We start from the raw sequence: 27,735 nt of genomic DNA on the forward strand, positions 1-27,735 counted from the left end.
TTGAATGCCTCCCAGACCGTGCTTAGTGGGACCTCTCCTGTGTCGTTTTGTGTAAAGTATTCCGTTATCTTGTCCCTCATCGATTCTCCCATTACTGGGTCATGGAGGATATCCTGTGGGAGCCTCCAGCGCCACAGCCCTCCTCCTTTTTCTGGGGTTGTTATCTCTAGCCAGAGTGGGTCGTGGTCAGACAGGGATATTGACCCCGTTTCTATATCTTGGATTTTCCCCATAAGGCCCACCGACACCCAAAAATAGTCTACTCTTGACATCGTGTTGTAAACATGTGAGAAGTATGTGTATCCTCTCTGCTGGCCCTTTTGCTGTCTCCAGACGTCGCAGAGTGCGAGTTGTTCCATTTTTTGTTTGAGTCGTTTGGAGGGAGCGCCCTGTATAGAGGGGCCCGCTGTGCTCCTATCTATTTGTGGCTGCCATGCGAGATTTAGGTCACCTCCCAAGATCACCTCTCCCTTGGCGAATCCCTCTAGCTTCTCCAGAGCCTCTCGAATGAATCCGTCTTGTCCCGTGTTTGGTGCATAGATTGTGGCCAGAGTTAGATGGGACCCGTCCAGGTGGACATTGACCATTGCAAGTCTCCCTTCTTTATCCGTATGCCTGTCCATTAGAGTGACCTTTGCTCCTTCTTTGATTGCTATGAGGACTCCTGCTTTTTTGTCCGTGGCATTCGATTGTGCCCATATCCGATATCCCCTGAGGCGTATTCTCTGCTTGTCCTGTGCTTTGATGTGTGTTTCTTGAAGCAGGAGGACGTTCGCCTTTTCTCTCCTCAGCAGGGACTCCACTTTCTTTCTCTTTATCGGGGAGTTCAGGCCTCGTATGTTGTATGTTAGGATTCTAAGTTTCCCCATTTCGTACTCTCAGGTTGGGAGATTCCCATTTCCTAAAGGTGTGAGAACTTTGCATCTTCCGGTATCTTTCCCTCCCCCCCTCCCTCTCCGTCCCCCCAACTTCCAACTTTTGAACGTATAACTTCCCGAGGAGGGCCCGGGTACCTTTGGTTGCTAGGGCGTTGCGCCTATCGCTCCCGGCCCTCGAAGTGCTCGGTAACGGGTTCGCGGGGGGTCCTAAACCCCGCATGGCCTGAGGCCTTCCTGAGTTTCTATCCCAAGGGGGCCCTTTCTGGGCCGCCAATTAGTGTTATCCGTGGGCTGATGTTGGGTTGTATGATTACCCATTTTATTTCTTCCTTTTCCGTATCTCTTCCCATCCTCTCGGCCTTTTTTGGAGACCGCCTCTAGCTCTGTCGTGCGCTTCCGCCGGTTCCTCTGATTGTATGTCCATAATTTGCAGGCCTTCATCGCATGTTGTCACTCTTCGTTGTTTGCCTTCCCAGCTGAACAGTAGGCCGAATGGGAATGTCCATTTGTATCTTATTTCCTTTGAAACCAGAACCTTGATTAGCGGTGCCATATCTCTCCTTTTTTGTAGTGTGATCGAGGCCAGATCTTGGTACAGTTGGATGTCCGTCCCGTTCATCCTAATGTGGTCCATTTGTCGCGCCTTCCTTAGAATAAGTTCTTTTTGTGGGTATGATGATAGGGCTGCTAGGACATCTCTAGGTCTTTCTCCGGGCGCCCCTGTTCTTCTTGGGCCCACTCTGTGGATTCTGTCTATCCCTATGGTTTCTGTTTCCTGTGCCTCCAGAATGTCTCTAAAGACTTCCTGGACTGCATTCTTAAGGTCCTTGTCGAGTACTGCCTCCGTGATGTTCTTGATCCGGATATTAGATCTGCGTGAACGGTTTTCTAAGTCCTCGCACTGGATCTCTAGGTGTGGGTTAGGCGTGCTAAATGTTCCTGGGTCTCACTGTTTTGGGTTGTCTCCTCTTCTAGGTTTTGGATGATTTTCTCCACAGTGTCTGTTCTCTCTTCCAGTTGGGCAATGTCTCTCTTCACTTCTTGGACCACCTGTTTCATTTCATTTCTCATTGAGTTGAACTGGTCCTGGACCGTGGTCATGAACCTCTCCTGTAGCTCCGTGAACCACGAGTGCATGTCTTCCCTTGATGGAAGCGATGGGGTTGCGTTGGTGTGGTTGCGGTCCTCTGGGGAGTCTTCCCGGGGTCTCCCCCTGGTATGGATCTGGGATTCCGTCGACCACATTTGGACTAGGTTCGCATCTTGTTTAGAGGACTGCGAATTTGGGAGTACCGTACTCCCCCTCCCCTTTGTTTTCGACATGGCTTCCTTGGGGAATCCTCTTCTCCCGCGGGTACGGGGACGGACGGTGTGCTTTTGGGAGGTGAGTCCTGCTGTATTCCTCCCTGGCTTACCCCCTGCTGTGTGGGGTTGTCGGTGGGGTTGAGGGTCTTCCTGCGTGTGGCGGGTGCCCTCGATAGGGCTTCGTCTGTAGCCGAGGCTAGTTTGTCCTTGTTTCCCCCTCCGGCCCTCCCCCTCTCCCCTCCGCTCTGGTGTTGGGGTTATATGATGTTAGGCGAATTCCCCCCCGAGTCTATTAGGGTTGTGGGGGGGGGCGCGCTCACCTTGTGCGCCTCCGGGCGGCCCAAGTCGAGTTTCGTGGTGTTCCGGCGCCGGGCCTTTTCTTCTTCAGGGCTGGCCGCTCGGTGTTTTGCCGGGTTGCGCCCTCGCTACTGCTTGTTTCCTCCTTGGGGGCCGGGGGGGCGTATGGGCTCCGGGGATGTGGGCCCCTTCGCTCTCCCTCGTGTGCTCTGTCCGGGTGCTGCGCCGTGGACTGGGTGGCGCTGCGGCCGCCTGTGTCTCCTTGGTGGTACCCCTCTTCCGCGGGAGCAGCTCCGGAGGGGGAGGGGCGGCCGTTCCGCTCTGCCTCCGTGTGTCGCGTCCGGCAATTCCCTCTGATGCGAGGTCGGTTCCCGGTGCCGAGTGCTGCCGTGCACGTATCGGGTAGGTTTTCGTGGTTTTTCCACGGTTCTGAGCTGCTTTATTGTCAGTTCAGTGGCGGCCCGGGCGGAGAGCGATCTATGTGCGTCTCCCTATCCCGGCGGCCATCTTGGAATCTGAGTAACACATTTTGACAACAAGAGGATACATATAACAATTAACATTATAACAGTAACAGTGGAAGCAATTTAAAATTGAGAATCAGACCAAGAAAACAGTAAGTAGAGCAATTAAACTGAAGGGGAAAAGGAGAGTATGCAGTATAAGTGAGAGAGAGGGAGGGGTGGGGAAGAGGAGGAGGAGGGAAACGGATGGGGTTAAGGTTGAGAATGGGGGGAGGGGCAAGTGGAGGGAGATGATTAAGGAGATAGGGCAAGGGGGGACAAGAAGGTGGTAGGGGTTTCATGGTGGGGAATGGAGAAGGAGAGATTTGAGGAAAGTGCAAAATGAGGAAAAGGTAGACATAGAGCAGAGTGAGAGAGGTAAGGATTTCCAGTGCAGGGGGGCTAGGAGATGGAAGGAGCGGAAACGGGATGTGGCACAAGGGGAAGGAGGAACAGTGAGAAGAAAGTGGTCAGCAGAGTGAAGGGAGTGGGAGGGAGTGTAGAAAGAGAAGAGAGAGGAGAGATCACGGGGAGCAAGATTGTGGAGAGATTTGAAGACTAGGCAGAGAAACTAAGGTAGTATTGTAGTTACTCTTTTTTGTGGAATGAACAGGTTTCTTTGTAGTTGGTGTTTGTAGTTCAGATGTTGCTGTTTTCCAGGAGAGTGGTCTTCACTGCAATTGTAAAAAGAAAGAAGTTAGTAATTTTGTGTGTTTATAGCAGTGATGTTAATTGAGAGGTTCATGTTTATGTCTTTGTAGTAGTATTATTGTTTGATTTCTGAACATAGTCGATGCATGCAGTTTCATTTGACTATGTGCAGCCTTTATATTTTATTCATATTATGTTAGTTCAACATGCTTTGTAAATGAGTAGAATATTAAGTGTATGAAATTCACTTGGTTTTTTAAAGCTGTGTTATAGAATTTTAGGAGAAAGAAGAAATAATGTTATATTTATTTTGCAATTTTTATTAGATAAATGGCAAAACTGTATAGAAAAGCATGGAATATATGTATTTGTGAAGCTGTGGGTAATAAAGTAGAAGGATGTGATTTACAGGTGGCGGTGTTATTGCAGCTGGGAGCATTTCAATGAAAGTGTCTATGTGTGTGAGTGTATGAAGATGCATGAAATTTTACTGGCTGTGAGTAATTTTATGATACACTGCTAAGTGTTTTTCCACAATTATATTGTCATTTCATCCATCTACTAATATTATATGGAGTAGTTTTTGTAGTAGTTGCTTTCCAATGATATGAGACTTGTACTCAGAGTGATCAACAGTACGTTTGAAGTGCTGAACTCTGATGATGGAGTTAGATGTAGAGGTCTTGGATGTGATTGGTGTATGGTTATGTGACTGCTTAGCTGTATCCAATGAGGGAATGGCACAGAAGGTGATGTGGAAAGGGTAGAAGGGCTGCCTAAGAGGTACGCCGTCCGCGGACACCACAGGTGTCCATGGACAGGGCGTGCCACATCCGGGGTTTTCCAGCAAATGCAGCATGGAAAGGGGACTGTAGGGATCAGCCAATCAGATATTGAGGTTATGGATTTGTGATGAAAGAGACTGAGTGTAGTGAAGATGGCAGAGGGGGAGAAAGTCATGGTGTTGGTGCTTGGAGATATGTTTGTGCATGGTTTACAGCAGTATGCTTAATGCAGACATGTGACAAATAATTTTGATGTTAAAGGAGTGGAGGTGGTGTGGAGCACTGTGCCTGATTGCAATGTACACGGAGTTGTACAAGTGTGTAAAGATATGAGCAGGATGAACAGTCCCCATGGGTTAGTTTTGCATTATGGAGTTTTCCATTTGGGCAATGTCAGTGTCCCTGCTTTGTTGGAAGATTTGGAACACTTGGTTCAAGAAGTAATGAACATCCGTCCAAATTGCAAAGTCATTTTTTCTGGATTAGTACCTAGGGCAATATGGGACAATCGTTTTGTCCTCAGCAAAACATTGCTAGGTGTGCAATCAACCAAGGCATGTGTGCTTTCATGCTTAGAGCTGGTATGTTGTGTGATGTCATCTTTGATGTCCTGGGTGTTAGTCTTAGCAGTGCACAGTGGTGGCACAAGTTATGGTTGCTTAACACTCATTAGACCTAACGTGATTTTTGTCAGGCAACCGTACATCTTCTAGTAACTTTCACTATACCTAACGCGATCTCTGTCAAATAGGCAGCACTGGCGCTACTGTGCATTACCAGATCGCATCGGTAAAGCAATACCAACATTAGCTAATATACTGCATTACATCCATATGCGCTCCTCTTTGCAACGCGCTACTTTTCGAAACGTGCTTTTGTCCTTTAAGTTCGCGCATGCACTGCAATCACGTTCAGACACATTCCGAGTGTCCATCACCATGGAGACATCCCTGCCCCATGGCTTGAGCCAGGGGGTGGGTCGCGAGGCGTACGTGCTCTGCACAGACCACAACGCCTCGCCCCGTCTCCATGGTTACATTTAAAACAAAGTCATTTCCACCGCGAGCGCATTGGAAGCTGAACACACGGCTGACATGTCTTACAAGCTGTTGGGTAAGCACGGTTACATCCAGCTATTCTGAAGCTCTACCCTCGGCATATTTTGCGAGGATTACTCACAGTGATACTTAACTTCTATTTTTTCTAGATTCTCCAGTTGTGCTCACGCACAACGATATGATCCATGCGCTCTTTGACTTGATTAAGATATGACTTGCCTTTATGGCGGATACACTGATAGAAGATGCATAACCATTGTAGCAAACTAATTGAAATGCTTTTTGTTTCTTGTTTCTGTTTTATTTTCTACCAAAACGGATGTGGTTCACAAATGGGTATGTGCTTTTATAAACATTTTTGATAAATATTTGCTATGCATGTTTTGCAATGCATCTTGTGAACATTGTTAGAACAACAGTTATGAGATATCATTTATTGCAATAATACCGCCCTGATGAAGGTTTTATCCGAAATGCATTGGCACCAGAGTATTATGGGCAATTTCAGATGAATACTCAATGTGTAATTCACACAGATGAACTTTACCAGAAAATATTTCAGAAATGTGCATTAAACATTTTCTGTTATGAAAACTCATGACTTTCAGAACTTCTTTGGAATAACATTTGGATACTTTTTACAGTATACTATATATAAGCAACCTAATTGGGGCTAACTGTGAAGCGCCTTTCCTAGCAAAGTGGAGTCACTTTGTTTTTTGGAGATTTTATGTTTGAATAGGTCCTAGTGCTACAGGACCATTTATGGACTGGCAGCTCCAGGCGAAAATATTTTGAAACACACCTTTGGATCTCTAGGATATTTGATGCAATAACCCTAAGTTTTAATTTGCAAGTGGTGCCCTCCTCTCTCTTTTCATTTATAGTTGCTTAGCTTACCATAACTAGCGAATTTCAGGGGGTTTTCGGTTTTACTTGGAACAATAATGTCCCTTTAACAATGTTTTTTTACTGAATTTCATGGGTTTTTAGTAGTGCAACTTAACCATAACGTCCCTTTAACAAAGTTTTTTTACTGAATATACATTTTCATAGTGTGAATTTGATAGATGTTTACTAGGATTCCCTTACTTTATATACATGTAACATAGAACATACTGAACCCCCAGCTAGTGATTTTGATATCCGCGGACTGTGCCTATGTCCATGAATGGTCGCAGACGACATCAACACTACCCAAACACTCAGGGGGTATCTTAAATGGTTCTATCATACCATGTAAACACTGCACAAGTTCAAAAAGCAGCATATAAACACATTATATGTAATAATAAATAAACAGTGAAACCTGAAAAATGGAATATACCAAAACAAAAAAGATAATCCTCCAACATAATTACCTCACAGAAACTGTAGAGCTAGAAGCAACAGTAGACCTACACAACAGAATGAATACAACTTACTAGAAACTCGTAAGTAAACTTCATTTTTCTTATATATTTCTCAACTTTTTGTATTAGGTACACTACAATTAATATATTTTTGTTTTTCACACAGAAATGTGCAGTACTTTGAAATGGCTTGAGGAGAATTTTCCACGTGAGGAAATGTCTGAAGACAATGATAATAATGGTAAATGGTAGACACTTCTCTATATAACCAAATTAATAATCATTACTTTATGTGTACATATGTGTACATATTTTTTTTAACAGAGCATACAAACATTGAAAATAATACACCAAAAGACACATTGGAAAAGACTCTGCAACGGATGGAACAGAAAATGGACATGCTCAAGGAAAATGTCAATGTTTTGAAACAGTTGGACCACATAAAAGAAAAACTTAAATACCATTGTCCCACATGTACCTGTTCCCCCTCTCCATGTCCCAGTCAACTATCCCCAAACCCTCAACACCAAGAAAAAACATTTTGATGAGACTTCCATCCCTTCATCCCCTCCCATCCATCCTCTCCAAACCCCTAGTTCCCCTGTATTTGTATCAGTTTCTGCTTCCCCCTCTCTTTCATAAATTGTGTATCTGTATATAATAAAAAAATAGGATGTGTCTTTTAATTCAATCCTTTGTGTTTTATTTTATTTTAAAAAGCAGTTAGAATGTCCGCGGACAGCGCACCTGTCCGGACTGTCCGTAATTAACAAAATGGGGATATCCTAAGGACACTACACCTGTCCGTACCATTCGCAGCCAAGATGGAACTGTTCTTAGAACACACCTGATGTCTGAGATGTCCGTAACTGAACAAAATGGAGGAATCCTAATGACACTATACCTGTCCGTACCGTCCGCAGCCAAGTTGAAACTGCCCTAAGAACATGTCCAGGATGTCGATAGTCAAACAAAATTGAGGTGTGCTAAGGACACTATACCTGTCCGTACAGTCTGCAGAACATCTACGCACATGCGCACCACACCCGTAAGTCCTGCGAACATCGCGCCTGTCCGTAAGTGTCCGTCTCACTTGTGTCGCACTTTCAATTTCTACTGTCCGTAGAACACCTGCGCGCATGCTTACAACCGTTCCCGTGCATTTGGTGTCCTGCGGACACCCATTCCCTTTGCGGATGTGTTCCCGACGTCATCATGTGACCGCACCCATGCTGAGCGTGTGTCCTAATTTGCGGACACTGTCCGGTTCCCCAACATTTTAAAAGAACTTATTCAGACAATCCAAATTATTTTAGAGTAAAAATTCACGATTGCACATGTCCCAGACAATTACCCTAGATTTCCACATACTTTTTGTAACTTTTTGAACCTTTTTGGGTGTTCAATCTGTTCGCGAAGCACACCCCTCGACCCCTATAAAAGGCCACACCCCAGAGCTGATCTTCATTGTACTTCTGGCTATTGCAGATTGACATTTGCTGCCTTTGCTGCTCTTGCTGAGATTATCTCATCAACCCTGATGGCATCCATGGCTGCTGATGCTACATCTGCCTCAGCACCACCCCCAAACCTTCCACCACCACCACCTCCCCAAGGGCCTGCAGAGGGGAACTTGCATGAGGATATAGAGAACGAGGATGAAGAGGATGCAGACAATGAGGTCGAGGAACTCCCCACTACCAGCACTCGCCGGGAGTCTTGGGTGTGGTGGTTGTTTACCGTTCATGGCAACATACCAAAAGCACGTGTGAACAAGGTCACCTGCAACCAATGCAAAATGGTGCTGAGTCGTGGGAGACGTGGTTCGTACAGCTTTAGTACGACATCCATGAAGCAACACCTAACGTCGTTCCACAGTGTGGACATTCGCAAGGTTGTACCTTGTGATAAACCTGGTAGGTTGAGTTCCTCTACAGCATCCTCCGTTTCCGCTCCTCTCACCACAAGAGACACTCCTGTGGGATAGTGCATCCCTCCATCTGCTTCACAGGCTATTCGAAATGGTGTTGACCCTGACCTTTCGAGAGTCACAATATTGTGTATGTACTGCGATGCAGTACTCTGCACGGGGGAGAGTCTTTTAAGTGCTTTCGAGAATACGGTCATAGAGCACCAGAAGACCTGCTACCTACCTAAGTAAGGCCACAAACCATCTTCCTCTCTCCACCTGCCCTTTCTTATCCCTGTGGTTGGTGTCCCTTCCTTACCCTCCTTTTCCCTCCTCTCCTAGTGTGTTGTGTGTAAAAAACCAAAACAAATATAAAACAACAAAAATAAAAAAAAAGGCTCTTTTCAGAGCCGCCTTTCACAGTTTAAAAATAGAAGTGGCAAATAAACAGTGCAAGGCCCTGTGCATTTTTTGGAAGTCCACGGACAGTCCTAGGGCATATAAAATTTTAGGGTGCTTCCCTAGCAAAACCAATGCACTTTTCTCTGGTAGGATGTGGTGGCTCTGAAAATAGCCTTTTGGTGGTGTTTTTGTGTGTTTGAAAAACTTGACATCGTCAACATCTACTGCAAAATAGATGACTATAATTCCAAAAAAGGTTGCAATGCAATTTGCACATTTCTCTGAAAAATCTGATTGCCAGCATAAGTAAGATGGACTCCATCTCTGCGAAAAATGTATGTGCTACGAAACATAATATTTTCATTGTGAAAAGAGGACATGCCAACATCTTTTAGAAAGGCACAAACAGCCTTATTGAAATTGCGCCTCGCTTTCTCCATTTGTGGACCAAATAAAGAAGAACGCAGCCACATTTGTCTTCATGCAATACGAGAAAAAATTACTTGGAAATTTGGAAACATGACCATGACCTTCCTCAGTCCTTCTTTCATTTCAAATTGCAAAGAAATTCTAGACACATGTCCTAAACTGTTCCCTCCACAATGAATTATAATTATGTCTGGATGATGCTCTGCCTCTAAAGTAGCACAGATAGGTCCAGTCACATCATTCCACGCACTCCATGCCAGTGCACTTCCACATGAGGAAATCCAAGATCTGCAGCTACTCCACAGGGTTCTGCATGCACAACCAACCAATGTATCCATGAGTCTCCCAAAATCCAGATAATCTGTTTTTGGAAACACACAGCCATAGCTATCTGTTCTTCTCTCAGGAAATAGATGTTCTGACAAAATCTCTCCTTACACAACACACTCAGTAAACTTTACTAACCAATCCGTACCTCCGCTCATTCTCATTTGCATACCTCTCTGCCCCAAAATCCCCATATGGAATACGCGCTGTCCGCAGACTACTGCCATGTCCGCGGACATATCAAAAATCTGAGTGTGGTGAATGTACATTTAAATAGTGTGCCCCATTTCCCCTTTGAGGTGGGCTCTGAAAAGAGACAATTTTTTGCAGATGCCTGACAGACACATGTTATTTTGTATTCTTTTGTTTTTTTTTCTTCTTACTTTACAACTAAAATCTTCACATAACCTTCTCCAAAGCAACCCTTACATTCCAAAACAGCTTGGCATTTCCCCAAAAAGATAAAGAAATGCCATCTTCCTCAAAATAAACAGCATTATGCAAATCAATATTCTCATTATTACAGAAAAACATACGAGCTCTAAGCATGAAAGCACACATGCCTCGATTGATTGCACACCTAGCAATGTTTTGCTGAGGACAAAAACCAGAACTATTGTCCAATATTGCCTTAGGGAGTAATCCATAAAAAAATACTTTTGCATTTGGACGGATGTTCATTACTGCTTGAACCAACTGTCCAAATCTGCCAACAATGTAGGGGCACTGACGTAGCCCAAATGAAAAGCACCATAGGGCAAAACTACCAGATGAGGACTGTTCATCCTGCGCATATCTTCACAAATTTGCAGAATTCCCACTACATTGCAATCAGGCACAGCGCTCCACACCACCTCCACTCCTTTAACATCGAAATTGTTTGCCACAGGGCTGCATTGAGCATAGTGCTGTAAACCATGGACAATCATATCTCCGAGCACCAACACCCTGACTTTCTCCACCTCTGCCATCTTCACTACACACAATCTCGTCCTACACAAATCCACAACGTCAACATCTGATTGGCTGATCCCTGCAGTCCCCTTTCCATACTGGATTTGCTGGAAAACCCGGGAAGTGGCACGCCCTACCCGCCGCCAGCTGTGGTGTCCGTGTGGCACGTAACTCTTAGGCAGCCCTTCTACCCTTTCCACATCACTCTCGGTGCCAAACCCTCATTGGATACAGCTAAGCAGTCACACAACCATCCACCAATCACATCCAAGACCTCTACATCTAACTCCATCATCAGAGTTCCGCACTTCAAATGGACTGTTTTTCACTCTGAGTACAAGACTCATATCCTTGGAAAGCACCTACTACAAAAACTACTCTACAAGTCTCCAAGATTTCTACTTACAGCTGCCTTCATATCCACATACATGATTACAAACTACAGGTATGCATATTTTATTCACAGTACATGTACAAGTGTTATGAATCCATATAAACAGAGTAATGCCACTAAACCTGCATAGCCTATACATACATGCCAACCCTCCCTATTTAAGCGCGAGACTCCTGATTTTTCATTGAAAAATCACACCATTTTGTACTTTCTACCGCATAACCTATACATACATGGCAACCCTCCCGATTTAGGTGCAAGACTCCCGATTTTTCATTGAAAAATGAACTATTTTGTAGTGTCTCCCGACTAAATTAATGCTAATCCCAATGCAATCCTATGAGAAAAAGAAATGTTCCCGATTGCTGTGGTGAAATCTCCCTCTCAAGTGCTCTCGATTGTTGGCATGTCTACCTATAAAATGAACTTATTGAAATGTTTCCCATCTACTTTAATCAACTGTCACTTCCAAACATGTCTGCTATCTACAACACATCTTTAAAAAACCAAGTGAATTTCATGCACTTAAAATTCTACTAATTTGCAAAGCATGTTGAACTAACATATATTAAATAAAATATAAAGGCTGCACATAGTCAAATGAAATGCATGCATACACTATGTTAAGATATCAAACAAGAATACTACCACAAAAACATAAAAATTAACATCTACTTTAACATCAATGCTATAAACACACAAAATTACTAACTTCTTTCTTTTACAATGGCAGTGAGGACCACTCTCCTGAAAATCAGCAGCATCTGACCTACAAACAACATATCCGAAGAGACCTGCTCATTGCACAAAAAAAGAGTAAGTACAATACTACCTTACTATTCTTACTGTTCCTCAAACACACTGTGTGGTTCATTCATGCAATTTGCACACCAAAAAAAAAACAGCGATTTCTGAACCATTCTGCCCACAAATCCCCATTTATTAAACAAAGATTAGCAGGCAGAATGGCACTCAAATCCCTGTTTTTTTGGAACACAAACAACCCTTAGAATGCTATTACTACAAAACAAAGAACTGTTTTAATTTTATACCATTAGATTTACTATTAATGTTTCTCCTCACCACTAGCTCACTTTCTACTCTCATCTGAATCGCAGTATAGTAACACACAAAAAGAGGACTAGCCTTCCTAACTATTTGTAACTGCCCAATGCACAATCACACACCACCACATACATCTTTCCCATCATACTCAGACACTCATGAACACAGCACACATACATTGCAGAACGGCCCAACGCATATCTTCTTTTTTTTTTCAACAGACCCCAAAGAATGCCTACCAAAAAGCAAGTCCGTAGAAAGCAACGCAGAAATAGAGCAAATGAAAATAAAATTGTCCAAAATAAGCATCCATCTCTACCAGAGTTTGTAAGAAACGTTCAAACAAAACAGCTAATACAGACATTTAGCAAAACGAAACAAGCTTCCAGTGCAGAAACGTTGCCTCCTCTATCAAAATGTAAACGAAACAAAAAATGCTTAACAATAATTCGACACCAACTAGTGCTAAAACTGCTCCTATAAATCTTTGATATCCTAGCAAGTAACCATACCAAAAAAAGTATTTTAGCAAAAATGTTCCGCCACAAAGTCCTTCAGAATCTTATAAAAACAGGAGACAACTCATGCACAACCCTTCAAATCTACCGTAGAAAATTAATCTTAGAAGCTTTAATAGACAGTGCAATCCTTCTCAAAAGAAAGTTATTTATTTTAGTGTTAAACAGAATGAAAGCACTAACAAAACTAACTACTAAATTACAAAAAAACTTCTCAATAAACGAAATGTCAACAAAAATAACTTCTTAAATATCTGTGGAGAAGAATGGAGTCACACCACGAGCACAGAACCATATTTTAATGAAGAAGCATACAAACAAAACCAAACAAACACAATTGCCATCCATAACAGTGGACGAGGTTATGAAAAAATTAATAATACCATAATGGAACAACAAATACTGCTTACAAAAATATCCCCAGAAAACTCAGAATTACCTCTCCATTCGACTAAACCAGAACGTCCAGTATACAAATGTCCATGCACGTCAATGTGTAACATTCCCAAAAAATCTTTCAAATCTTTACGCCAGTTCCTCAATCAGTATGTGAAAGGCAAAGACAAAAACAAAATGAAAGTGCTGCAAAGTATGAATACCTGTCCAGTGCGCAAATACACAGGACTACAAGGACATTCATTAGCCTGCATTTCAGGACCTATTTGCAAAAGCACCTTCCATCATATCAAAATGATATCAACACATCATTCAAATATAAGAAATCTAGTCTATAAACGGTAATATGCTAAAAGTCCTGCTTTAGCACTAGCCAATTTAAATAACACTCTTCTACATGGTACACCCAAAAACCTAATCGAAGAAATCGACCATATCCAGAGAAAATATTTTGGAAGTGAAAGCCAATTACAAAATGCAATAGCTTTACAACAGACTAGCAACAATTCTGCACATAGCAACCTTCTACTACACACATGCAAAAAAGAAATGCTAAAATTTAAAAGTACATCCGCTGAAGTACCAAACCATGTGTGTGTGTGTTGCTGCAGAAATTTTTATAAAAGTAACACAAAAACTATAGACGTAAGATATAAAATAGAAGACAACGAAGATTCTAAATGGTTTGAGTTAGCTCTCTACCTCATAGCAGAAAACACATATGAAATAACAGACCCCTTAATACCTTGCAGTTACTGCACTACAAAACTTGACAACAACCAAACTCCTTCACGTGCTATCACAAATAACTTGGAATTATTCCCACTACCAAAATCCCTGCAACAACTCAATTTATATGAGAGCATCATAATTCAAACAGTGCACCCATTTCAAGCAATAATACGCCTTCAACCAAAAACAGCAAAATTACCTCCCTCTGAATTGGTGAAAGGCATTTGTGGCAAAGGAGTTTATTTACCATTATATCTGAAAGAAAATGTGCACATTCTGGGAGTGCAACGTCCAATAGAGCAATCTTTAATTGTCTTAGTAAATGGTGTACAAACAAAAGACAAAAGAATTTGGCAACAACTCGTAGACTTACATAAAGTTAGACAAGCCTTGCAATATCTAAAAGACAATCATGAATACTACAAAGAAATAAATATTGAAGAAAACTTAAAGGAAACACTGAAATAATTCAAGAGTCTCCAGAAACTGGTCAATTTGAACTTCTAGATCCTGCTACAGTATCCAATATTTTAGACTATTATACAATTCATCCAATAAACTCTAATGACACCATAGATGATGCATTATAAACATACCAAATGCGACAAACCAAAGGATCACCAATCAGCATATGGGAAAAAAGTATAGAAGCACATGCTTTTCCTCTACTCTTTCCTACTGGCAAAGGAGGAAGGTACGATGATAGACCCACTCAGATAACAGCATCAGAATTCCGCTCGTTACAAATGTATTCTAAAGATCCCAGATTTAGACAAAATGCGGAATACATATTCCACCTACTCTTTGAAAGTGAACTAGCAACTCTATGTTACAGAGTTGCACACATATTGAAATCAGGAACCCACTTTCAAAATATGTCAGCTACGTAATTAATACAAAAAGTGCAAGAAAAAATGAGGTTTTACAATCAAGCATTACAAATCTGTTAGCAAGCATGCGTGGTACAAAAGAGTACTGGTTCCGACGTCATGGAGATGTACGTTGTATGATAAGAAACCTTGGCCCACCCACTTGGTTTGTTACATTAAGTTGTGTAGAATATGCATGGGAAGATCTACATGATTTCCTATGCATATCAAACAAAAACAATACAAACAGAGATATACTAACACCTAAAGAACTTTGCTCTCTAGATCCTATTAATGTTTCAAGATATTTCCATCATCGTTTCATTGCTATGCTACACTTTATTTGTAATACAACTGTTCTTCCCCTCGGAGAAGTGCAACACTTCTTTTGGAGAAAAGAATACCATGCCAGAGGCGCACCACATATCCACATGCTTTTATGGATTAAAGATGCTCCTAAATTTGGCCAAGACAGTGATTTCACTGTTTTACAGTTTATCGAAAAATATGTCACTTGTGAAATTCCATCGAAAGCAACAAATAGTGATCTTCATGCACAAATTGTACAATTTCAAAGACACAAATGTGGCAAATATTGTCGTCTCAAATACAAAAACAAAGGGAAATACTACACCAAATGTCGCTTTGGTTTCCCTAGACCAGTTACAGAAACAGGTGAAGTGAACAACTTCATGTCTTCAGTTAGACATAGGGCCTTATTACGACCATGGCATTAAGGGTTTAACGGCGCCGTAAAAGGTGTTGGCGCCGTTAAACCCTTAACGCCTCATTATGAGTTCCCTTTGCGGGACCTGACCTTAACGCCTGCTTTTAACAGGCGTTAAAGTAGGGTGCCGCAAAGGGACCTTGGTGCTGAGTACGGTACCGCAATTTGCGGCACCGTACTTAGCGCCTTCCCCATTCCCATTGAGCCCTATGGGGCAAAAATGGGAATGGGGAAGGGCCCATGGTGAAAGGGGAATTACCGCCCTGCCAACCTTGGAATGGGGCGGTAATTCCCCCATTCACAATGGCAGACCCCGGCATGGACCATGGTGCTAATAGCACCATGATTTAGCGCCGGGGTCGTAATCAGGCCCATAGTGTTAAAGGTAAATCACCTAAGAACACGTATTACATAAAAAGAAAAGAAGAATCAAAATATATCAATGATTACAATTCAATCATTGCCCTCTTATGGAATGCAAACATAGATGTGCAGTAGATTGCAGACAATTCTACTGCAGTTGCACGATATGTTACAGCCTACTTAACAAAAGCAGAAAAAACAGAGCTTCAAGACCTCTGGAATGACCTATCATCAGAAAAAACACTATCTGAGAAATTGTACAGCTTAGGCATAAAAATGCTCTCTCATAGAGAATGTGGATCCTATGAAGCTGCAGATTGTTTAACCCGTACTGCTTTGTATGGAAAATCTGAAAATATAGTATGGCTAAGTCTTGGTCCTGCTAAATCTAGAAAAAGAGTTCTCATATCATATGAGGACATAGAAACAATAGCCAAAGATTATCCCAACAGCCAAGACATTTTGAAAAACAATTTACTAGACATATACTACCCGAACAGTAGTACCACTTTGGAAACCATGTGTCAATACCACATAGCACAAAACTTCACATACAAAAATATGAGAGCGCCCGGCCCAGACGGGATAACAAACTTCGATCTGAAAACACATAAAGCTCAATGGGCCTCCTTCATCAGTATTGTTTTCAAGGAAATCAGTCTCTCAAAAACACTTCCCGGCTCCTGGTCCTCAGCAACGGTGGTAACAATCTTCAAGAAGGGCGAAATATCTGACCAATCACCCTATTGGACACAATAGGGAAAATCTATGGCTCTCACCTGCTCGCAAGCTTCCAACAGTGGGCAAAACACTCGCCATTGTCACGATGCCCGCTCCCGGGGAGCCGGCTCAGGCCCTGTGTCCCCGAAAGCGGACATCAAGTCCCCGGGGAAGGTCCCAGCAAACCCTTATAGGGGCCCTTTGGACAGCGTCCTGGCGCCTATGGTGCCAGGCTCATAGAAAATTTCAGTCCTGGCGCTGTAGGCGCCAGGCTCATTATGAAAGTGTTTGGGTGCACTTACCTGATGCAGACCATGCTGCAGAACCCCGGCCTCCTTGAGGCCTGAAAGGAACTACTTTACCTGTGGGACTCATTTACCACCCGGGCGTGGTCGGGGAAGGATACATACCTGATTGGAGGAAGGACACATTCTGGGAACTTCTTCCAAGGCTATTTAAACCACACCCGATCAGCCACACATGCTTCGCGTTGTTCTGCATCTAGCAGCTGGATGCTCACCACGTCTGCTCCTGCATCTTGACTTCTGCCACACCTGCCAGCATCCTGAATCACCTGCAAAGGAAGGGAACAAGAGAACAGAAGAAGGAAAAGGCCTCACCTGCTAAATCTGCATCCCAGAGACATTTCACCGACAATCCTGAAAAGGAAGACATTTATTTTTAAAAGCACATCGCATCGATCGCTGCAGCGCCGCATTCTACTCACCTTTACAGGGCGCCTCCATGTTCAGCAGCGACCATCCAGATTCGCAGTCGCACCCCCGCGCCTAGGGAGAAAAAGACAAGAACAAAGGTGAGAGAAAGAAGGGAAACGGGAAGCTAAAACTCCATGTCAAGACTTACCTGTTGGGTCATTCCCTTTTCATTTCAGGTCCGCGCCACATCCAGGCATTTTCGGACCCCGGCCCCTAAGGGGAAAAAGACATCAGCGTTAATGAGTGAATGAAAAGACATTACCAAAACACTCATTAAAGACTTACCTGATTTCCACAAGGATTTCACCGCTCACCTCGGGTCGGTGCCTGTTCCCCGGCATTCCGTACCCCGGCCCCTATGGGGAAAAAGACACTAGCATTAGAACATTAATGCATGGACACAAGGGGAACCACTTATAGAAAAACTTACCTGGAAGCCAAGCAAGTTTGGTTCTCACCCATCCGAAAATCCAGTGACGTAACTGGATACCAACGCGCCCCTGCATCAGAAGCAGGATGGAGAGCTCGTCCTTCCAGACCCTAAGGTGAGACGCTACGGGGAAGCACAGAAGGGTTTTGAGGAGGGTGAGGGGAGTAAGGGGGAGGCCGATTGCATTACCCCGCAGACAGTTAACCCCCTATTCTCACCTACAGAAGGATACTTCTGCGAGTCAGACAAGCCAGATCTGGTGCCCTGTCCAGTCCGTCTTCAGAACCCTGCTTATCACCTTAGACGAGGTCACAGCAGCGCGAACCAGGCCAGCGCCCCCGTGGGAGTCAGGTGAGCGTTACAGCCATGTAATGATCTGCTGCAAGCAGACTTTACCAAAAATGTTCGAACAACAACAAACATCATGCTCTTAAGCATCCTAAAAAACCGGGCAAGAGAAAAAGACAAAAAGACCTATTTGGCTTTTGTGGACCTGACTCAGTCCTTCGACAAGATCGATTGTGACCTCCTTTGGGCGAAGCTGAAAAGATGGAAATGCCCTGAGCAGATTCTCGAACCAATAATTGCTCTACACTCCAAAACATCTATCAGAGTGAAGCTAAATCAGGCAGGCACTCTGTCAGAAGAAATTACAACTGAGAGAGGAGTAAAGCAGGGCTGCCCTCTGGCACCGGCCCTCTTCACGGCTTTCCTCGGAGACCTAAAAGATTCCGCCGACCTACTCAGAACCTTCCCACCAAAACTAGGAGGCTCAGAAATCACTAGGCTTCTATACGCCGATGATATTATCTTGATAGATCAGACACCGATCGGCCTCCAACGGAAACTGGACAGCTTGAACTCATACGAAACCAAAAACAATTTGGTTATCAACAAGGAGGAAACAAAAATCCTGTTTTTTGAAAAAACGACTAAACCAAACCGAAACCCAAACTTTTGGACGATAGACGGCACCAAAGTCGACCAGGTAAAGGAATTTAAATACCTAGGGATATGATCGACTCCTCCGCAAAAGAGACAAGCATGCAATCAAACATCTGGGAAAAAACGTGGAAACTATACTCACAGGCCAAGGCCCTAGACAGAAAATACGGCCGCTTCTCCCTGTTGCCTGTAATAAAATATTACAAAGGAAAATTTGTTCCATCGATAACATACGGAGGAGAAGCTATGCCAAATATTCCTCTGAGCATCTGGCCACAACTGGAAGCCTACTTCTGGTGCAAAGTACTACACCTACCGAAGTCTACATCCTTGCCCGCAATCAGGAGGGAACTGGGCTTGCTGTCACTAAAGGCAACTGTCGATTGGAACGAAATGGCCCTCTTTAGAAAAATCATCATGCCAGACTCCGCCCCACAATACAGAATGCTAAAAGAAGAATCAAATGCTGGAAAAAGCAAAATCCTCTTAACCTGGGTGCTTGGGTGCTCAAACAGAAAGCCTGCTTGACACAGATCGGATGCGATGAGGACGATCTAACCCAAAACCCAACACGTGTGAAGAGGAAACTCAATGAACTTGATTGGATTGATACACTGGAAAAAGCTGCTGCTAACAAACTCTTAGGCCACTTACCCATCCAAACCAAAAAACTAAATGAAATCGATCAATCCTTCACGTGCTTCCCGGATAAACGAAGAAGAAATACATTCCTAAGGGCTAGGCTAAACCTTCTTCATACAAATGAAATAAGAGCTCTAAGAGGGCTAGCAACAACGAGCCAGTGCCGCCTATGCAAGAACAGTGCCGAAATTGAAACAGTGAGACATCTCCTGATGTCCTGTCCAGAAACAGCCTACCTTAGGAAAGCATACCTAACCCCAGTGCTGGAATATGTCGCCCTTCGAGAGGAGGATACCTGGTGGTGCCGTCTCATTAGTGGGAAAAAAACTCGTTGGACAATAGCAACCACAAAAATTCTAGAAGCCGCATTGGCAGATTGCCTGCAAAATACAAACTCACCATCCTAAGGCCACAAGCAGACACATGGAAACAGAAAAAAACAAAAGCAAAGAACCAAAGAAACAAAGCAAGAATCAAATAGATAAATGAAGAAAGAAAGAAAGAAAGAAAGAAAGAAAGAAAGAAAGAAAGAAAGAAAGAAAGAAAGAAAGAAAGAAAGAAAGAAAGAAAGAAAGAAAGAAAGAAAACAATCTTTGTAAAATCAATTACTTTTGATAGCAAACAAAGTAAATAAAAAAAAAATAATAATATGAAACCTGATGAAAAAAAGGTAGATATAGAGTGACAAATTGTGAAGGCAGCTTAGTGAATTTACCAAACAAAGCTCAATTGATCATATCAAATTGTCATTAAAAACTCCTCAACAGAAAGAACCATATTACATGTCCCTGCTACAACTTTTTAAACCATGGAGAAAAGAAGAAGAGATACTAGAAAACTATGACTCCTATGAAGACGCTTTCAAAGCAAATGAAAGCACTATCACCGATATAAACTTTATGCAGTACAAAACAATGTTGCACAGTGAACAGCAACACGAAGAAGACCTCCAGGCCCAACTAGATAAGGACACTCTCGACAGTAGTCAACCTTCTGTAACAGGAAGTCAAGAACCACTAGGACAGCCACTAATAGCAAATGAGGCAGAATTAGCTATGACAGTAGTAGAGAACACCATGTGTCACTATGAAGAAGATACAGAAGACTTAACTGTACTACAATCAAAACTGAACACAGAGCAGCGCACCATTATTCAAGAAGTAACAAAAGAAATTGCACATTGTGTACAACATGAAAATAAAGAATGTTCCTGCCAAAATTACAAACCTATACTACTATACGTCAGTGGTGAAGCTGGTTCAGGCAAAATATTCTTAATCAAAATCATCAGCAAGTTCCTTCAACAATTGACAAACAACAAACTGTCAGCTGTTGTAACTGCCCCCACAGGTTTAGTTGCCTACAACATAGGTGGTGTCACTTTACACCGATTACTACTCCTTCAAGTAGAACACCAAAACAAATTAGAATATTACAAACTTTCTACAGAAGCTGCAATGGAACTACGCAGAGTGTTAAAACAAATGAAAATGCTACTAATAGATGAAGTGAGCATGGTCTCCAACCTAATGTTGGCTTTGATTCACCTCAGGTTACAAGAAGTACTTAAAACAAACTACGAAGAGCTCTTTGGAGAAAAACACATTATTGTTTTTGGAGATCTTCTTCAATTGACACCAGTGAAAGGTGAACCTATTTTTAAAACCTTAGGACACAACTCTGCCGTAAAACTGTTGGCCACATAGGAAATGTCAACCTTTGGTAACATTTCCAATACAGAGAATTAACAGAAAACATGCACCATTCTGCAGACGTCATTTTCGCCACCATTTTGAAAAGCATAAAGGTTGGTGTACTATCTCAAGAAGCACAATCAATATTAAAAACCGGCACACCCATGCACTTTATGGCCATAACTCATGTGCTACTGATGTTATGGAACAATTAGTGCACAAAAATGTCAATTGTATGTCCTTAATACCAACTCTTGCAAGCTGTTCCAAATTCAATGAAACAATGTTGAAAAAAGAAATGCAACCAATAATTGAAATTTGCTCCACAGACAAACTGGACATACATGGTACAACACTACCCATGTGTCAATAAGCCACAACAAGACTAAATACCTTAGAAAATTCTATCTCCAACACAGCTGGTTTGTGAAAATATTAAAATTATCCTTAAACTGTAGAGTAATGCTTAAACGTAACCTTGACGTGGAGCAAGGACTAGTTAATAGAGCACTGGGTACAGTTGTTGGCTTTCAAACATACCCACGTGACAACAACATTCAGTTTGTCAATGTTCTCTTTGACAAACTTTCAGAGATAAAAAGGATAGGGCGCTCAACAGCTCCGATTCCTTCCCTTCAAAGACATGTATGTACGCAGAGAACAATTTTCTCTAACTCTAGCATACGCAGTCACCATTCATAAATCACAAGGTCTTACTGTAAACACAGCATTGATAGATGTTGGTAACATTGTCTTTAAAGAAGGCATGAGCTACTTAGCACTATCACGCTTACATACACTTGATGGTCTATTTCTAATGAACGTTGATGCAAGCAAAGTAAACGCTGATATTCCTTGCATTTTAGAATACAATAGACTACGTTCACTATACACCCCCCATCTAAAAACATATCCTGTTCCACAAAAAGGAAAACATTGTAAAAGAAAACTAATTCAAACAGAAATGCAACAGGATCTGACTGCAAATCCTCCAAAGAGAGTAAAAGAAGCTAATAATTCATCAATTACCACAACCAAAGAAGAACCTATTACTCAAAGTAACTCAGTTACTTCTTTAAAGAAGCAACAACAAATGACTTGGACACAGAACTATGTGGTCCATTCAAATTTTCAAATATAACTGGTGTAAATTGCTACACAAATGTAGCAATGAATATTCTATTTCAATTGCCACCAATTGTTGAAAACAATTACTTACACAGTACAGATCAATTGTGTTTGCAAATGTTAGTACTTCATAGAAACGCAACAAACAATCCTGACAACACGTATAGTGTTCATGGAATAAGACAATAATTGGACTACTGCGGTGGAATGGTGAAATTCACTAAAAACTCACAAGAAGATCCACAAGAATTTCTAATGCACTTACTACGAGTACTGGAAAACAAAAACATACCTATAAATGAAATCTTCCAGATTTCATACATGTGGAAAAATACATGGACTCTCTGCAACAATGTGACACAGGAACAAATCCCTAATGAGCGCTTTGTGTATGTAGCCATACCTAATTGTGAATCCGTTCCATTTCAGCAACTTGTACAAAATGCAAACCATGGTAGATTATGTACTACCTGCAATTCAGATAATCGCTCCACCTTACTAATACAAACACATAGTAAATACGTAATACTAATGCTTCTATGTTACAATGCAGATGGTACCGAAAACAACTGCAAGTTGAATGGATTCAGACATGGTCAGATATCACTTGGTAAGAAAACCTTCACAACAATAGGTATAATCTACAACGCAGGAGCCACAACCAATGCAGATCACTACACTGCATATATAAAAAAGAAATGTGGATGGTTAGAATGTAATGAATGTGCCATTACTCTAAAGCAGAGATTACCAGCAAATCTTACAAACACTTATTTAATCTTCTTAAAACCAAAATGTAATAACTAATCAGTACTTAAACATTAACAATCCTTCAATAAAAAAACTATAAACTGTTAGAATACGCAAACAGGTATCTAACTGCCCCAAGATTCTATAATAACCAAACAGATAAATCAATACCACTACATTATAACAAGAAATAAACAGTCAGAATACGCCAACAGGTATCTAACTGCCCCAAGATTTTGCAACAACCAAACAGATAAATCATTACCACTAAATTATAACATAAAATAGACAGTTAGAATACGCCAACAGGTATTAACTGATCCAAAAATCTGCAACAAGCCACCAGATAGAACATTAGCCAGAAATAACAAGTGAACACTGAAAACAAACAAACAAATAGACTGTGGCATAACAAAAAAGGGTTTTTTTTATCCGACATGGATTTTTTTTTCCCACAGACCCAATGATTTGAAAAACAAATACAGAAATTAAGGAAATTGCAAAGTACACTGGTTTGTAAACTATTAAATATGAGAGTTGAAAAAAAAACTGAAATGTCTATTATGCAATGTAATAAGTCTTTATAAAATACATACACTAACATGCTCTTTTCGTTTATCACAGAAATTGAAAAAGAATATGTGCTCTAGTTACCCAACTCATGAAAAAAATATATCCAAACTCAAAAAATCAAACAGTAAGTATATTCTAATAGAACGCATAAATACTGCTGCATAACAGAACCATTGAAGCAAACATCTAACCATGCACCACAATACAAAATGTTCACTTCCATTGATATGTTATACTACAGTGCTTGTTACCAAACTCTAAAATCTTAATGAAATGACGTAGCCAAAACTTCACATACAAACTATACAAATCAAACAGTACACAAACTGTAGATTTGCAAACATTTGATAGATACTCGATTCTATGGGTGTGATCTATGGGTGTGATATGCTTCGGTGGTTGTGGCCAGGGCCTAGAGTCTTGGGTGTATGGCCTACGGCCTGCGGTCACACCCATAGATCACACCCATAGAATCAAACATTTTAACTGTCTATATGGGCCCACCCATATCACACTTTCTGCAAAGTTTTGTGAGAATTTATCCAGGGATAGCGAAGTTATTAGCCACCCATGTTGGCTTATAACTTCAGTGCATGTAACTTCAGTCATGGGTGTATGGCCTTTGGCCATGCACCCAAGACTCTAGGACCTGGCCACAACCACCGCAGCATATCACACCCACAACCACCGCAGCATATCACACCCATGGTGGCTTATAACTTCAGTACTTATAACTTCAGTCTTGGGTGCAAGACTCTAGGCCCTGGCCACAACCACCGCAGCATATCACACCCATAGAATCAAACATTTTAACTGTCTATATGGGCCCACCCATATCACACTTTCTGCAAAGTTTTGTGAGAATTCATCCAGGGAGAGTGAAGTTATAAGCCACCCATGTTGGCTTATAACTTCAGTGCATATAACTTCAGTCTTGGGCCATGCACCTAAGACTCTAGACCCTGGCCACAACCACTGCAGTATATCACAGCCACAACCACCACACCATATCACACCCATGGTGGCTTATAACTTCAGTACTTATAACTTCGGTCTTGGGTGCATGGCCTTTCGCCATGCACCCAAGACTCTAGGCCCTGCCCACAACCACCGCAGCATACCACACCCATGGTGACTTATAACTTTGGTGCTTATGACTTCGGTCTTGGGTGCATGCATTTGGTTATGCACCCAATACTCTAGGCCTTGGCCACAGCCACTGTAGCATATCACACCCATAGAAGAATCAAACATTTTAACTGCAGCATATGGTCAATTTTTATGTCCGCTGACACCGCACGTGTCCTTAGAACAGTTTCAACTTGCCTGCGGACAGCACGGACGGGAATGCTATCCTTAGGACACCCCTCATTTTCACTAATTACGAACATCCCAGACAGCGCGGGCATGGCGAATACATCAGTAGCACAGGCTCAGTGTGGGTGCAGTCACATTATGCCGTCGCGAACATGTCCGCAAAGGGAAAGGGTGTCCGCAGGACACCAAATGCACGGGAACGCTTGTGCGCATGCGCATGGGTGTTCTATGGTCCCGAAACTAATTAAAAGTGCGACACAAGTGAGACAAACAGTTACGGACAGGCGCAATGTTCGGAGAACTTACGGGTGTGGTGCGCATGTGCGTAGATGTTCTTCAGGCAGTACGGACAGGTATAGTGTCCTTAGAACACCCCCATTTTGCATATATGCGGACATCCCGAACACCATGTTTGTTCTTAGAACAGTTTCAACTTGCCTGCGAACAGTACGGACAGGTATAATGTTCTTTGGACACCTCCATTTTTGTTTGATTACGGACATCCCGGACACCTTGTGTGTTCTTAGAACAGTTTCAACTTGCCTGCGAACAGTACGGACAGGTATAGTGTCCTTAGGACACCTCCATTTTGGTTAATTGCGGACATCCCGGATACGGAATGTGTTCTTAGAACAGTTTCAACTTGCCTGCAAACAGTACGGACAGGTATAGTGTCCTTAGGACACCTCCATTTTGGTTAATTGTGGACATCCCGGACACCGCGTGTGTTCTTAGAACAGTTTCAACTTGACTGCGGACATTACGGACAGGTATAGTGTCCTTAGGACACCCCCATTTTGGTTAATTACGGACATCCTGGACACCGAGTGTGTTCTAAGAATGGTTCCATTTTGCTTGCGAACAGTACCGACAGGTATAGTGTCCTTAGGACACTGCCATTTTGGTTTATTACGGACATCCCGGATACGGAATGTGTTCTTAGAACAGTTTCAACTTGCCTGCAAACAGTACGGACAGGTATAGTGTCCTTAGGACACCTCCATTTTGGTTAATTGTGGACATCCCGGACACCGCGTGTGTTCTTAGAACAGTTTCAACTTGACTGCGGACATTACGGACAGGTATAGTGTCCTTAGGACACCCCCATTTTGGTTAATTACGGACATCCTGGACACCGAGTGTGTTCTAAGAACGGTTCCATTTTGCTTGCGAACAGTACGGACAGGTATAGTGTCCTTAGGACACCTCCATTTTGGTTTATTACGGACATCCCCGACACCGAGTGTGTTCTTAGAACAGTTTCAACTTGCCTGCGAACAGTACGGACAGGTATAGTGTCCTTAGGACACCCCAATTTTGGTTAATTACGGACATCCTGGACATCTGCACTGTCCGCGGACACCCCAATTGCCTTTTTTTTTTAAAAACACAAAAAAGAATTGAATTAAAACACATATAATATTTTTGTTTTATTATATATAGATGTACAATTTATCAAAGAGAAGGGGAAGCAGAACCTGACACAAACACAGGGGAATTGGGGGTTTCAAGAGGATGGATAGGAGGAGTTGAAGGGATGGAAGTCTCATCAAAACGTTTTTCTTCGTGGAGAGGGTTTGGGGATAATTGACTGGGATACGGAGAGGGGGGCAGGTGCATGTGGGACAATGGTATTTAATTTTTTCTTTTATGTGGTCCTCCACAAAGTTTTTCAAATGGTTGAAATTTGCCATGAGCATGTCCATTTTTTCTTTCATGCGCTGGAGAGTCTTTTCCAATGTATGTTTTGGTGTACTATTTTCAATGTTTGTATGGTCTGTTAAATATATATATATATATATATATATATATATATATATATATATATATATATTCAGTAAAAAAAACTTTGTTAAAGGGACGTTATGATTAAGTTGCGCTACTAAAAACCTATGAAATTCAGTGAAAACATTTTGTTAAAGGGACGTTATGGTTCCAAGTAAAACCAAAAAACCCTTCAAATTCGCCAGTTATGGTAAGCTAAGCAACCATAACTTGTGCCACCACCGTGCACTGCTAAGACTAACACCCAGGACATCAAAGATGACATCACAAATGTCATTGATGACATCACATGTCTGGCTCACTATTTTTTCTTTTGCTGACATATCTAGGCCACATGGTTTTCTTCAGTAACAGTCAGAAATTAAGAATTTTATTTTATTTGTAGACGTATCCTTCTAGTAGGTTCTTACAGTAATTCCCTTAGAGTACAGTCACATCATATGAAACATATACATATGGGAAAACACAAGCTTGAAAGACAGCAATCCTTTTTGTGCATAAAGATAATCACTAGACTTATGAGCACTTTCTGATAGTTCTGTTGTTTTTTTTTATGGCTGTACTTTCCCTGTATATGGTCATATTTGTATACATCGTACTCACACTACTTTCCTTAGGGTCCAATCACATCAAGTGATACATATACATAGGGTAAATAGCAGCTTTGAAACAGAGCAATCATTTATTTGCATGAAACTAATCAGTTAAGTTATGAATTGTTTCTGCTACTACTTGTGCTTTTTTGCTAACTTCACTTTCCCTGTATATACCCATATTGGTATGTGTTCTTGTGTCTTTGTGTTTTGTCTATAGTAATGCAATTATGTAATACATGGGTTTTATTAGCTACTTATTACATATTTCACAGTACACAAAAATCTATTAAGAAAACAATTATCATTTCATTATTCAACATATTAACATTACGAATATCATACCTTCATCTTGTACGCTGCACACAATGTTATGTTTCTGTATGAGTAGCTTAGTATACTAGATAGAACCCCATAATAGGATGCTATTTATATCAATGCATCGTTCAATGCACTTATTAGGGTATATTTCTTGCAATGATTCTTGACACTTTTTTCGCAACATAATAAGAATCCCTTCTACAC

Source organism: Ambystoma mexicanum, chromosome 11, assembly GCF_040938575.1.
Source record: "Ambystoma mexicanum isolate Mex_15411 chromosome 11, UKY_AmexF1_1, whole genome shotgun sequence".
Taxonomy (NCBI): Eukaryota; Metazoa; Chordata; class Amphibia; order Caudata; family Ambystomatidae; genus Ambystoma; species Ambystoma mexicanum.